This window comes from Mustela putorius, unplaced genomic scaffold, assembly GCF_011764305.1.
Source record: "Mustela putorius furo isolate JIRA1106 unplaced genomic scaffold, ASM1176430v1.1 tig00000785_pilon_pilon_pilon, whole genome shotgun sequence".
Lineage (NCBI taxonomy): Eukaryota > Metazoa > Chordata > Mammalia > Carnivora > Mustelidae > Mustela > Mustela putorius.
In genome coordinates, this window is record NW_025421480.1 from 11,036,402 (window position 1) to 11,051,056 (window position 14,655).

The following is a 14,655-nucleotide window of genomic DNA, read 5'->3' on the forward strand; positions in this document are numbered from 1 at the left end:
AGTCCTGCCCACGCTGAACCGTAAGCCCCTCACAACGTGCCTGGCAGAGAGCAGCAGATGGCATTGCTATGGTAAGCGACTCAACGGCTGACGAGATGCGTCCCGACGCCTTCCCCACAGCCGCTCCTGCCTGCTTCCAGACCGTCCCCAACCTTGATCAGCTCTACTAGGAACGAAATTATGTGTCCGCCCAACAACCTTATACACTGAAGCCCTAATCCTCAATGTGATTTCTTGGAAATAGGGCCTTTAAGGAGATAATGAAGGTTAAATGAGGGCATAATGGTGGGGCCTGGATCCAACAGGACTAGTGTCTTCATAAGAAAGATGAAGGGACACCAGGGACATAGACACACAGAGATAAAGCCCCATGAGGACACAGGGAGAAGATGGCCATGTGTGAGCCAAGGAGAGGGGCCTCATGAGAAACCGAAATTTGATCTTTGATTTCCAATCTCTAGAACTGAGGGAAAAAAAAAAAAAAAAGTTGTGTAAGCCACCCAGCCTAGGGTTCTTTGGCACAGCACCCCAAGCCAACTGAGACATTCCCATAGTGTTCTCTCTGCATCATCTCTACTCCTCGGTTGAAAATGGAGCTCCCAGGGGAAAAAGCCCGAGTCTCTCCATAGCGGCTAAGCCCAAGGCCGGGGAGAAGTGTGAACCTAAGTCCAAAAAAGTATGTGCTTGGCTTCTGGCTTCCACCAATGACAGAGCAGCTTGGTTACACCTCTCCTACAGACAGCAGTTACAAAATTTGGACAAAATACTTAAAAATTATGTGAAGGCACTGGAGAATGATCAAAAGCAGGCAGAAATGAGAAAAGTCGACCCTGGAAGGAAAGAAAATGAACCTGACCACATTTATAAGTTCGCTTGTTCTGCCGGGTGGCAGTGGACAGAGTTCAGGGTGGGCAGAGCAGGCAGAAAGTTAAGGGGAACTCTGAAAGGGATGGGGAGGGTAAACCCCCAAATCTGCAATAAAATATGTTCAAATTCTTGGCTGGAGACCCCAAGGGCCCCAAGAGGAAAAGCAGCAGGTTGAAACATAAAGTGAGTGGAGATTTCAGCGGCTGCTAGTAGAGGGGAGCCAGGAGTCTGGAACTTGAGTCTCGTGACATTAACTGCCTGCTAAGACAAAAGTCCCTCGGAGGGCTGTAACAGAATCCAGAACCTCCAAAATGTATCATTATCATGTTTTCTGTTGAATCAGAAATCAATAGACATGCAAAGAAACAAGAAAATGTGACCCAAACTGAATGGAAAAAGTAGTCTATAGAAACCAAAGCCAACTTGGTGAGGGTTGCCGGAGGGTGGGGGGTGGGTGGGATGGGGCGGCTGGGGGCTGGGCACTGGGGAGGGCGTGTGCTACGGTGAGTGCTGTGAAGTGTGTAAGACTGATGACTCACAGACCTGTACCCCTGAAATAAATAATATATGTTAATTTTAAAAAAAAAGAAAAAATCATGTAAAAAAACAAGAAAAAGAAATCAAGGCCATGATGACCCAGATGTTGCCATCAGCAGACAGGAACTTTACAGCACTTGAAGGAATTAAAGGAAAATATATAGATAAGGAATGGATGAAGAGGAAATAGAGAAACAGAAACTATAAAAAAGAACCAGGGGCACCTGGGTGGCTCAGTCACTTAAGCATCTGCCTTCAGCTCAGGTCATGATCTCAGGGTCCTGGGATCATGACCCACAGGGATTTCCTGTTCAATGTTTCTCCATCTGTTTCTCCATCTCCCTCTGTCCCTGCCCCTGCCCCATGCTCGCTCTCTCTCTTTCTCTCAAATAATTTTTTTTTAAAAAAAAGAACCAAATAGAAATTCTAAAGCTGAAAAGTAATGAAATGAAATGAAAAATTCTCTGCACTGTCTTAATAGCAAAGAAGGCAGAAAAAAGAGAGTCAGTGCAGTTGAAGTTAAATGAACAAATGTTAACCAAGTTTAAAAAAAAAAAAAAGACTGAAGGAGACACTGAACAGAGACTATCTAGATAACTGTGGGACAATATTCCACAGTCTAACAACATCTACTGAAGAGAGAAAATGGGTTACAAAGAGTATGTGAAAAAATAATGGCCCAAACTTCCCAAAACTGGAGGGAAAAAACATCAATTTGCAGATCCTAAAAGCTCCATCTATGTCAAGCAGAATAAATAAGAAACCGTTCCTAGGCAAGTCACAGTCAAACTACAAATGCAAAGAGAAAAAAATCTTGAAAGTAGCTAGAAAAAAAAAAAAGACAAATTACATACTGGATATTATATCTAATGACAAGTAACTTTTGATCACAAATAAGGGAGGCCAAAGACAACGGAACATCTTTAAAGGGCGGGAAGAAAAAAAATTCTGTCAACCCTGAATTAAATTCTGGCAAAACTAACTTTCAAAAAATGAAGGTAAAATAAAGATATTCTCAAACATAAAATCTGAAAGAATTCATCACCAACACATCTGCACCACGATGCACGTTAAAGAAATTCTGAGAGCCAAAGGGAACTAACACTAGATAAATTTCAAACATACAGGAAGGAATAAAGATCACTGAAATGCTAAATACGTAGGTAAGTATAAAAAGCTGCTTATGTATTTTTAAAACATAAGACTACTAGAGCAAAAATTATACAACATCATAAGCTTTATAAGTTGCAAGAGGGCAACCCCTTCAGATCCCCTCCCTCCTTGGGAGCTTTGTACTAACACTTTTGCAATCGCTCAAGAAATCACTCCATAAACTTTGTTTTGCTGCCCCCCCCACAAAAAAAAAAAAAGGCTGCATGAAAGAAATATGGAGAAACAAAAAAATACATGAGACAAACAAAAAACAGTAAACTGGTAGAACCAAATCAAACCATATGAATAGTTACATTAAATGTAAACAGACTAGGGGAGGATCCAAGATGGCAACATAGGAAGACCTTGAACTCATGTCCTCCCATGGTCACGTCAATTCTACAACCAGATATAGAACAATTCCTCCTGAAGAACTGACGGCTGATTGAACAGCTTCTGCACAACAAAAGTCAAGAGTCGCTGGCACCCCTCCCTGACAAAGCAGACTAGAGTAGAGGGGGACAGCCCTGAAGGACCCTCAAGCAGATTCACCTATGCTGGGGCACAGAAAAAAAGCTGTGGTTTAAAAGGCTTAAATGACTAAAGATGGAGAAAACCCATCACTAACCCTAGAGCCTCTGACAAACCAGGGTGGGGGTTGGGGGGATTCCAAGAATTTTCTCTGGGGTCAGAAGTGCTGGGAAGCACCACTGTTTATGTTGCCTCTCCACTTTGGTAGCACAGATGGGAGCAGAGTCTAGACACTCAAGCCCATCTACTGCCTCAGTGAGCTTCAGGCCCCCAGCCCAAACCAGCTCTAGCCATATTCCCAAGGTGCCCCCCAACCCATGCCTACTCAAGCGCCACATGGCCCCAGACCTCCATCCCATTCTTACCACCAACTTCAGTGTTCCCTGCCAGGATGCTTCCTAGAGAGAACACCCAAGGACCCCTAGCTGGCACCCAGTACAGCTCCGGTCAGCCAGTCAAAGCTACACACAGGCAGGCATACACAGTCTGTGCAGGTAAGTTCCTACATGATGTCTACTCTTTCAAAACAGGGAGAGGTAGCTGTTTCACCCAATTCATGAAAACACAGAAGATCAAACAAAATGAGCAGACATATAAACATGCTCCAAACGAAAGAACAAGACGAATCTTCAGAAAAATAACTAATCAAAACAGAGATAAGCAAAATACCTAGTAACAGTCATAAAGATGATCATAAGACATAGAGAGGAGTGGATGAGCTGAGTGAGAAATTCAACAGAGACAGAAAATGTAAAAAACAACCAACCAAAAAAAACCAAACAAACAAACAAAAAAAAAAAACAACCAGAGTTGAAGAATACAGTAACTGAGATGAAAAATACAGGAGAGGACATCAACAGCATTTTAGCAGATGCAGAAGGGATCAGCAATCCAGAAGAAAGGATAATGGAAAGTACCCACTGAACAGCAAAAAGAAAAAAAATTTTTTTTTAATTTTAAAAATTGAAGACGGATTATCAACAGATGAATGGACAAAGATGTGGTGTGTACACACACACACACACACACACACACACACACACGTATACAATGGAATACTACTCAGCCATCAAAAAATGAAATCTTGACATTTGGAATGACATGGATGGAACAAGAGGGTATTATGCTAAAAGAAATCAGAGAAAGACAATTATCACATGATCTCACACTTAGGTGGAATTTAAGAAACATAACAGGATCACTGGGAAAGGGAAGGTCAAATAAAAAAAGACAAAATCAGAAAGGGAGAAAAACTATGGGACTCTTAATCATAGGAAACAAACTGAGGGTTGCTGGAGGTGAAGGGACTGAGAAGATGGAGTAACTGGGTGATGGACATTAAGGAGGGCATGTGATGTAATGAGCACTGGATATTATGTAAAACTGATGAATCACTAAACTCTACCTCTGAAATTAACAATATACTATATATTAATCAATTGATTTAAATTTAAAAAGTAAGATATAGCTGTCATATTATTAAAAATCTTAATTTTGAAAATATTAAAAATCTTTAAAAAATTTTTTTTAATTTTTTATTTTTTTAAAGACTTTATTTATTTGACAGAGATCACAAGTAGGCAGAGAGGCAGGCAGAGGAAGCAGGCTCCCTGCTGAGCAGAGAGCCCAATGTGGGGCTCGATCCCAGGACCCTGGGATCATGACCTGAGCCGAAGGCAGAGGCTTTAACCCCCTGAGCCACCCAGGCACCCCTGAAAATATTAAAAATCTTAAGTGAAAAAAAAATTGAGGATAGGTTACAGGACCTCTGAGAAAACTTCAAGTGTACTAACATTTGCATTATGGAGGTCCCAGAAGAAGACAGAGAAAAGGGGCAGAAAACTTATTTGAAGAAATAATAGCTGAAAAGTTATCTAACCTGGATAAAGAGATATCCAGAGAGTCCTAAATAAGATGAATTCAATGAAGTCCACAAAAGATGTAGTAATTAAAATGTCAAGGATTAAAGATAAAGAGAGGGGCACCTGGGTGTCTCAGTGGGTTAAGCCTCTGCCTTCAGCTCAGGTCATGATCTCAGGGTCCTGGGATCGAGCAACACTGGGCTCTCTGCTAAGCTGGGAGCCTGCTTCCCCACCCCACCCCCCACTTGCCTCTCTGCCCACTTGAGATCTCTGTCTGTCAAATAAATAAAACCTTAAAAAAAAAAAAAGATCAAGAGAGAATCTTACTTTTTTGAAAGATTTTATTTACTTATTTGATAGAGATAGAGCAAAAGCAGGAAGGTGAGGGAGAGGGAAAAGCAAGACTCAATCCCAGGACCCCAGGATCATGACCCAAGCTAAAGGCAGACACATAACCCGCTGAGCCACTCAGGTGCCCCAAAGAGAGAATCTTAAAAGCAGCAAGAAAAAAGCAAAAAATTACTAATGAGGGAAATCCCATTAGGCTACCAGCTGATTTTTCAGCAGAAACATTGCAGTGCCATGATATATTCAAAGTGCTGAAAGAAAAAACCTGCTATCAAGAAAACTCTACTGAGCAAGGTTATAATTCAGAATTGCAGGAGAGAGAGTTTCCCAGACAAAATTTAAAGTTCGTCACCACTAACCTGGCCATTAAAAGGACTTCTTTAAGCAGAACAGAACATAATCAGAAGACTATGAAAGGAAAAAATGTCATGGGTGAAATTAAATATATAGTAAAGATAGTAGATCAACCACCTAGAAAGCTAGTATAAAGATTAAAAGACAAAAGTAGTAAAATCAATTATATCTAAAACATTAGTGAAGAAAGCCACAAACTAGAAAGATGTAAACTATGATATTATATACATAAAAACAGGGGGAGTAAAAACTTAGTGCTTTTAGAATATGTTCGAACTTAAACAATCATCAACTTAATATAGGTTGCTATATACTTAGAATATTATATATGAACCTCATAGTTACCATAAATGAAAAATCTGAAATAAAAACACAAAAAATAAAGAGAAAGGAATGCAAACATAACACCAGAGAAAGTCATCAATCACAAGAAAGCAAGAGAAGAAGGAACAGAAAAAAACTACAACAACCAGAAAACAATAAACAAGATGGCAGTAAGTACATGGCTATCAAAACTTTAAATGTAAGCAGTCTAAATTCTCCAATCAAAAGACTGAATGGATAAAGAAACAAGACCCATCTAAATGCTGCCTACAATAGACTCATCTGAGACCTAAAGACACATAGACTGAAAGTGAATGGATGGTAAAAACATTTACTGTGCAAATGAAAGAACAGAACAAAAACAAAAACCAAAAAAGCTCCCCAAACTGGAGTACCAATATTTATATCAGACAAAAATCAGAACTTTAAAACAGAGACTGTGGCAAGAGACAAAGAAGGGCATTACATAATGATAAAGTAATCCAACAAGAAGATATAAAAATTGTAAATATCTATGCTCAGCACTGGAGTACCTAAATGCATGAAGCAAATACTAACAAACAAAAAGAAATTGATGATAATAGGGATGCCTGGGTGGCTCAGTGGGTTAAGCCGCTGATTTCGGCTCAGGTCATGATCTCAGGGTACTGGGATCGAGTCCCACATTGGGCTCTCTGCTCAGCAGGGAGCCTGCTTCCTCCTCTCTCTCTCTGCCTGCCTCTCTGCCTACTTGTAATCTCTCTCTGTCAAATAAATAAATAAAATCTTAAAAAAAAAAAGAAATTGATGATAATATAGTGATAGTATGGCATCTTAACACCCCACTTACACCAATGGATAGATCATCTAGGCAGAAAATCAATAAGAAAACAGTGTCTTCAAACAACACATTAGACCAGATAGACTTAACATATATATATAGAACATCCCATCTGAAATCAACAGAATACACATTCTTTTCAAGCACACACAGAACATTACCTAGAAAGGATCACATTCAGTCATAAAATAAGTCTCAATAAATTTAAGAAGACTGGAATCAAATCAAATATCTTTTCTGACCACAAACTGTATGAAACTAGAGATTGATTACAAGGAAAAAGAAAAAACAAAAACTAGAAAAAAGCAGAAACACATGTAGGCTAAACAACATGCTACTAAATAACAAATCAGTGAATGAAGAAATCAAAGGAATATTAAAAAAAAAATGCCTGGAAACAAATGAAAATGGAAATACAACAGTTCAAAATCTTTGGGATGTAGCAAAGGCAGTTTTAAGAGAGAAATTTATAGTAATACAGGTCTACCTCAAGAAACAAGAAAAATCTCAATCTAACCTACACCTAAATAAACTAGAAAAGGAGGAACAAATGAAGCCCAAAGTTAATAAAAGGAAGGAAATAATAAAGAGCAGAGAAGATATAAATAAAATAGAAACTAAAAAAAAAAATAATAAAAATAGAAAGGAATCATGAAACCAAGAGCTGGTTCTTTAAAGGATAAACAAAGTTGACAAAACTGTAGCCAGACTTATCAAGAAAAAAAGAGTGAGAACTAAAAGAATAAAATCGAAATGAAAGAGTAATTAAAACTAATATAGAAATAAAAAGGATTATAAAAGACTACTACAAAAAATTATACACCAACAAATTGGACGACCTAGAAGAAATAAATTCCTAGAAATACACAATCTTCTAAAACTGAATTAGGAAGAAATAAAAAATCTGAACAGATTTCTCTTCAGATTACCCTGACACAAAAACAAAAGACACTACCAAAAAAAAAAAAAAAAGAAACTGACAGGCCAATATTCTTGATGAACATTGATACAAAAATACTCAACAAAATATTAGCAAATCAAATTCAACAGTACATTAAATAGTTCATTGACCAAGATCAAGTGGAATTTATTCTAGAGGAATTTATGCAAGGATGTTTCAATATCTGCAAAGAAATCAATGGGATACACCACATTAACAAAATGAAAGCTAAAAACCATATGATCATCCCAGTAGACACAGCAAAAGCATTTGACAAAATTCAACAACCATTCATGATAAAAAAAAAAAAAAAGTCTCAACAAAGGGTCAGAGGGAATATACCTCAACATAATAAAGACTATATATGACAAACCCACAACTAACATCATACTCAAGAATGAAAAACTAAAAGCTTTTCCTCTAAGATCAGAAACAACACAAGATGAACATTCTTGCCATTTTTATTCAACACAGAAATAGAAGTCCTAGCTGCAGCAATCAGACAAGAACTAAAAACCATACAAATTAGAAAGGAAGAAGTGAAACTGTCACTTTTTGCAGATAACATGATACTATATATGGAAACCCTAAAGACACCACTAAAAACCATTAATAAATGAATTCAGTAAATTTGTATGATACAAAGTTAACATACAGAAACCTATATTGCATTTCTATACACTATACAGAAAGTAGCAGAAAGTGAAATTAAGAAAACAATCCAATTTATGATTGCATCAAAAAGAATAAAATACCCAGCAATAAATTTAACCAAGGAAGTGAAAGTCAAGTACTCTGAAAACTCTAAGACACTGTTGAAAGAAATTGAAGGTAACACCAAAAAATGAAAAGATATCACACTCATGGATTGGAAGAATGAATATTGTTAAGATGTCCATATTGCCCAAAGCAATCTACAGATCCAATGAATCCCTCTTAAAATACCAACAGTATTTTTCATAGAGCTAGAACAGATAATACTAAAATCTGTATGGAACCAAGAAAGACTGTGAATAGCCAAAGCAATCTTGAGAAAGAACAAAACTAGAAGTATCAAAATCCCAGATTCCAAGCTATACTATAAAACTATAGTAATCAAAATAGTAAGGCACTGGCAGAAAACAGACAACATGTCAACAGAACAGAGTAGGTAGCCCAGAAATGAACCCATGTTTACATATGGTCAATTAATCTACAACAAAGGAGGGAAGAATATATAATGGGGAAAAGACAGTCTCTTCAACAAATGCTGTTGAGAAAACTGGACTTCGATGTACAAAAAATAAAACTGGACCACTTTCTTTTACCACACAACTTACATTGTACACAAAAGTACACTCAAAATGAAATAAAGACCTAAATGTAAGACCAGAAACTATAAAACTCCTAAAGGAGAACACTGTCAGTAATCTCTTGGACACTGGCCTTAGCAAACATTTTTCTGGACTGGTCTCCTTATGCAAGGGAAACAAAAGCAAAAGCAAACTATTGGGACTACATCAAACTAAAAAGCATTCACATAGCAAAGGAAACCATCAACAAAATGAAAAGGCAACCTACTAAATGATGTATCATTTGCAAATGATATATCCGACAAAGGATTAATATTCAAAATATATAAAGAATGCATTCAACTCATTTATCACCCCCAAAAATCAGATTTAAAACATGGCAGAAGATCTGAAAAACAATTTTCCAAAGAATACACCCAGATGGCCACAGGCACATGAAAAGATGCTCAACATCACTAATCATCAGGGAAATGCAAATCAAAACCACAATAAGATGGCTAGTAGCAACGAGACAAGAAATAACTGTTGGCAAGGACGTGGAGAAAAAGGAACTCTCATGTACTGTTGGTGGAAAAGTAAGCTGATGCAGTCACTACGGAAAACAGTATGGCGGGTCCTCAAAAAATGAAAAATGGAACTACCATTCCACTACTGGGTATTTACACAAAGAAAACAAAAACACGAATTCAGAAAGATAGGTGCACTCTGATGTCTATTGCAGCACTATTTACAATAGTCAAGATACAAAAACAACCCAAGTATCCAACAATAGAGGAATGGATAAAGAAGATGTGGACTATTAGTCATAAAAAAAAGAATGAAATCTTGCCATTCACAACAACATAGATGGACCCTATTATGCTAAGTGAAATTAAGTCAGATAGAAAAAGACAAATTTCACTTATATGCAGAATCTAAAAAACAAAACAAACAGAAACAGACTCACAAATACAGAGAACAAGGTGGAGGTTTTCAGAGGAGAGAAGGGTGAGGGGTGATAGGTAAAAGAGAACTAAAAAGACAAAACAGAACAAAAAAGGAACTAAGAGGTTCAAACTTCAAGCCTTCCTGGCAACAAGCTTCCCACAAGAATATGCCCCTTGCAGAGGACCTCCTCTATGCCTCCCTGGAGGAAGAGAAAAGGAAGCATAAGCAGCAGCGCCTGGTGCAGAGCTCTAATTCCTACTTCACTGATGGGAAATGCCCTGGATGCCATAAAATCACTGCCATCTGTAACCATGCACAAACACAGCAGTTTCGTGCGTTGGCTGTCCTGTGCCAACTGATAAGGAAGAAAAGCAAAGCTTCCAGAAGGATGCTCCTTCTGACAGAAGCAGCACTAAAAGCAACCTGAATCAAAATGAGTGGAAAACCATATACATATTTTAAATTAAAAAAAAAAAAAAAGTACAAACTTCCAGTTTCAAAGTTAGTTCTGGGGATGAAAAGTACAGCATAGAGAGTATGTCAATAATTTTATACTGATTTTGTGTGGTGACGAATGGCAATTTATTGTGGTGAGTACTGTGTACTACATACAATTCTTGAATCACCATGTTGTAATCTGGAACTAATGTATTGGTCTATAGGTAAACTATACTTCAACTTAAAAAACATAAATGGACTAAATATTCCAATTAAAAGGCAGTGACTTTCAGCCTGGATTAGAAACAGCACCTAACAATATGGTCCCTATAAAAAATGGACTTTAAATCCAAAGATATAAGAGTATTTGCTTATAATTATTTCATTTTCTTTTATTTAAAAGCACAAAACCACAGGGGCACCTGGGTGGCTTAGTCAGTTAAGTGTCTACCTTTGGCTCAGGTCATGATCACAGGGTCCTGAAATCAAGCCCCAAGTTGGGACCCCTGATCAGTGGGGAGCTTGCTTCTCCCTCTACCACCACTCCCCCTACTTGCGCTCTTTCTCTGACAAAGAAATAAAATCTTAAAAAAAAAAAAAAAAAAAGCCACCACCACCATCAGCACAGAACTATCAAAGGGTCTTAGGTTAGAGAAAAGTCCTTCATTCTATTCTGCTACAAACATGAATCAAACACCAAATCTATGTGCAAGACTCTGTACTAGGGGCTTCAGGGAGATGCCAGGAGAGGACGACTCACAATCTGTGCTAAAAGTGCCACAGAACTCAGAAGGACAAGAGGATATAAACTGTGAGATTTCCTTTGCTTAATGTGAAGTACAGGTGTGGGGAGAAGGGCAGTGATCAGCAAAGGCTCTGTGGAGGTCACCAGCACTGTGCCCAAAGCACCAGAAGGACTCTGATGAAGAAATAATTTGGAGTTCATTATTCATTTATTTTCTAAACTGCAAGTCCAGACATCCAGCCGAGGGGTCACAAGCACAAGCTTTAGTGTCAGAGATTTAGGCTCCAGCTCTGCTCCTGATGACCCCAAGACCCAGGACAACTTACTTAGGTCTCCTGTGCCTCACCTTCTTCATGTGAAAAGAAAATAATCATTTCAATTTTATAGGAAGTCTAAAACGAAGGAGAACGTTGCAAAGTGCTTTACAGAGTGCCCGCTTATTCCATTCATGTTACCAGAGAAATGGAATGTGCCCTCTACTCCTTAAAAAATAAAACCTTCACTGATAAAGATAGCAAAAATGAACACCAAAGCCCTACCATTTCTTAGTAATGATAAATTAAAGGGAGGAAATGCCAAAAACAAAATGGAGAGGCAGAAGACAGTATCTTTTATGTAGCAGGCATGTAATGTTTCCATGCCTGTTAGATGGCTGGATGACCCCAATGGCAGAGGAACGAAGTCTTGCAGGGCTAGCTAGCTACCTTCCACCTGCAGGAGAAGAGCCATGCACCCCAGGTCCCTGAAACTCTAAAGCAAATGGAGTCCCTTGCTATTCATGACCAAATATTTCAGAAAGTTTCTACATTACATGGAAGTCTAACTACATGGAAGTGTACATTCCCAGAAGTGTCTATGAGGTTCCTTCAGACAGTAAAGAACAGGGTACGGGAGACAATGGATGTTGACAGCCACAAAGAGAAGTGAGGAACCAGGAAGCCCGAAGGAAGCCCCTGGGCACTGAGCGGGAGCCACCATGAAAGGTGGCAGCTCTAGTTCTCCAAGAGGAATTACAGCAAGACTCTTTTTCAATCTGTGTCTCTGATTCGACTTTTACTGCTTATTGTTATTAGGGACGGTGTCAGTTTCTGCTTCCTGGTGGCTCTGCCACCTGCTCGCTCTCCATGCTTCTCTAGGACTGCGCTCCACTGTACCAGCAAAGTCCCCCTCCCAGAGAGTATCCGGGATAAGGGAAACTGTCACCCACATCACGGGATTCTGTTGTCCTTCATCCCCCGCCTAGAGGTGGCTTCCCTTAGCTCAGGCACTGATTCCTGATCAGCCTCGCGTAGCTGGGCTGCAGGGTCACAAGACCCAAAGTGTAGTGGTCTGTGTACACACAGACATCCACAGCTCTTCTGCCTGGAAAGCACCCCCACCTCTCGTGGCCCATAGGGGACCACATGTTCACTTTTCAGATTTTTTTTTTAAGTAACCGCCACACCCGACACCGCACTTGAACGCATGACCCTGAGGATCAGGAGTTGCATGCTCTTCCGCTAAGCCAGCCCAGTGCCTCCCACAGGTTCACTTCAAAACATTATAAAGAACATTTCCTTGCACCAGGGCCTGTGAACTGTAGTAGCAACAGGGACCAGCTTTCGACATCCGAACGAGGTTTGAAAAAAATCCCAAGACAAAACTGAACGAACTCTAAGTTTAACATCTGAATAGACTTTTTAAGAGTTGGCAGGGACCTAAAGGGCCACGTGGTCCAAACCCACCCTCTATGCAGTGATCCGGGTCCCAGCGTCTATAACTGGCAGAGAATGAGAGCCCCGAGGTCCCGTGCCTCTTGACAAGTAGAAGCTCGAGACATTTCCTCCTGGTTAAGCCACAAATCAAGAGGAACAGTAACTGGCATCTGCGGGCAGCGATTCACCCTATGAGAAGCCACATAAACATGATTTGAAATGTTGCACTTTCATGATGCCTTTGGTTAGGGAAAGAGGTGAATCCCCCCCACACACAACTTTTTGAAAATCATTAAAAAAATGAACTTAAGACACAAAAAGATCACATGACAATTTGCATCACTTGGATTTCTTTGGTAGAGCTATTTGGACAAATCACTCTTGTGGGAATACTGTCCAAGAGGCTCCTCTGTTTCAAAGAAGCCAACGTGAGCTCCTCTCCTGGCCTTTTCTTGATCCACGAATCGGCATGAAGCTAAATAAAAACTGTGAAACTATTTATCATCCACACACGCTGTGGCACTCCAATTCTGCAATAAGACACCATTCTGTCTTACCAGTTTAAAAAAAAAAAAAGTGCTGGGCATTTGTCAAAATATCCTATGCATTCTGCGCTTGGAAAAACCAAACATTGGTTTTCCTGGGGCAAGCTGGATGAAGGGGTTTTAAAAGTATACATCTATTTTTTTTTTTTTTAAGATTTTATTTATTTGACAGAGAGAGAGATCACAAACAGGCAGAGAGGCAGGCAGGGGTGCGGGGAAGCAGGCTCCCTGCTGAGCAGAGAGCCTGATGCGGGGCTCGATCCCAGGACCCTGAGATCATGACCTGAGCCAAAGGCAGAGGCTTAACCCACTGAGCCACCCAGGCGCCCCAAAAGTATACATCTTTTATATGAATGCAAACTCATGACAATAGACAGTCAAAAATAATGCATGAAACTTTCTTGGGGGGGCGCCTGGGTGGCTCAGTGGGTTAAGCCGCTGCCTTCAGCTCAGGTCATGATCTCAGGGTCCGGGGATCGAGTCCCACATCAGGTTCTCTGCTCAGCAGGGAACCTGCTTCCTCCTCTCTCCTTGCCTGCCTCTCTGCCTACTTGTGATCTCTCTCTGTCAAATAAATAAATAAAAATCTTTAAAAAAAAAAAACAAAAAACTTTCTTGGGAAAGGTAATCTAGGAGTTTTACAAAACCCATGACAGTACTGCTTCCAAAACCCAGACTTGCCCCAAAATATAAGAAGATATGTGGTGAGTAACTCAACTTCTGAAAACACAGTGGGACTTTTATTCCCAGGAAGGGGGAACTGGTTGCCCACCGTAATCCTGCAAAACTCAACCTTGCAAACAGCATGGGGCCAAGATGCATTCTGAATGCAAAGAAGGAATGAGTGGTCTCCTCCCCCCACCCCTTTTTAGTGATGTGGTAGGTTTGCTGTTTTGGTGGGGTTTCTGAGATATGGTTTACATGCCACAAAATTACCTCTTTAAAGTGAATATATTTAGTGTTTAGTGTACTCTCAAGGTGTGCAATCATCACCACTATGTAATTAGCAGAATGTTTTCATTACCCGAACAGAATCTCCATACCCATTAGGAGTCACTCCTCCATTCCTCCTCGTCCCTCGAGACCAATAACCTGCTTCCTGTCTCTGTGGACTTGCCTATTCTGGAGAGTCCAATGGAATCACTCAATTTTGTGTCTGACTTCTCTCACCTAACGTAGATCTTCAAAATTTATCCATGACATAGCACATATTGGTTCTTCATTCCTTTTTATTGCCAAATAATATTCCATTGTGTGAATATACCATTTTATTTAACCA

At 39.6% G+C, this 14,655-nt stretch overlaps 1 protein-coding gene and 1 pseudogene across 12 annotated transcripts in view; one reads left to right on the plus strand and one right to left on the minus strand.

Moving 5' to 3' along the window:
• PACC1 (proton activated chloride channel 1) overlaps positions 1 to 14,655 on the minus strand; it is a 163,655-nt gene that overhangs the window by 13,305 nt on the left and 135,695 nt on the right. The window lies entirely within an intron of this gene.
• On the plus strand, positions 10,115 to 10,370 carry LOC101676806 (annotated as a pseudogene).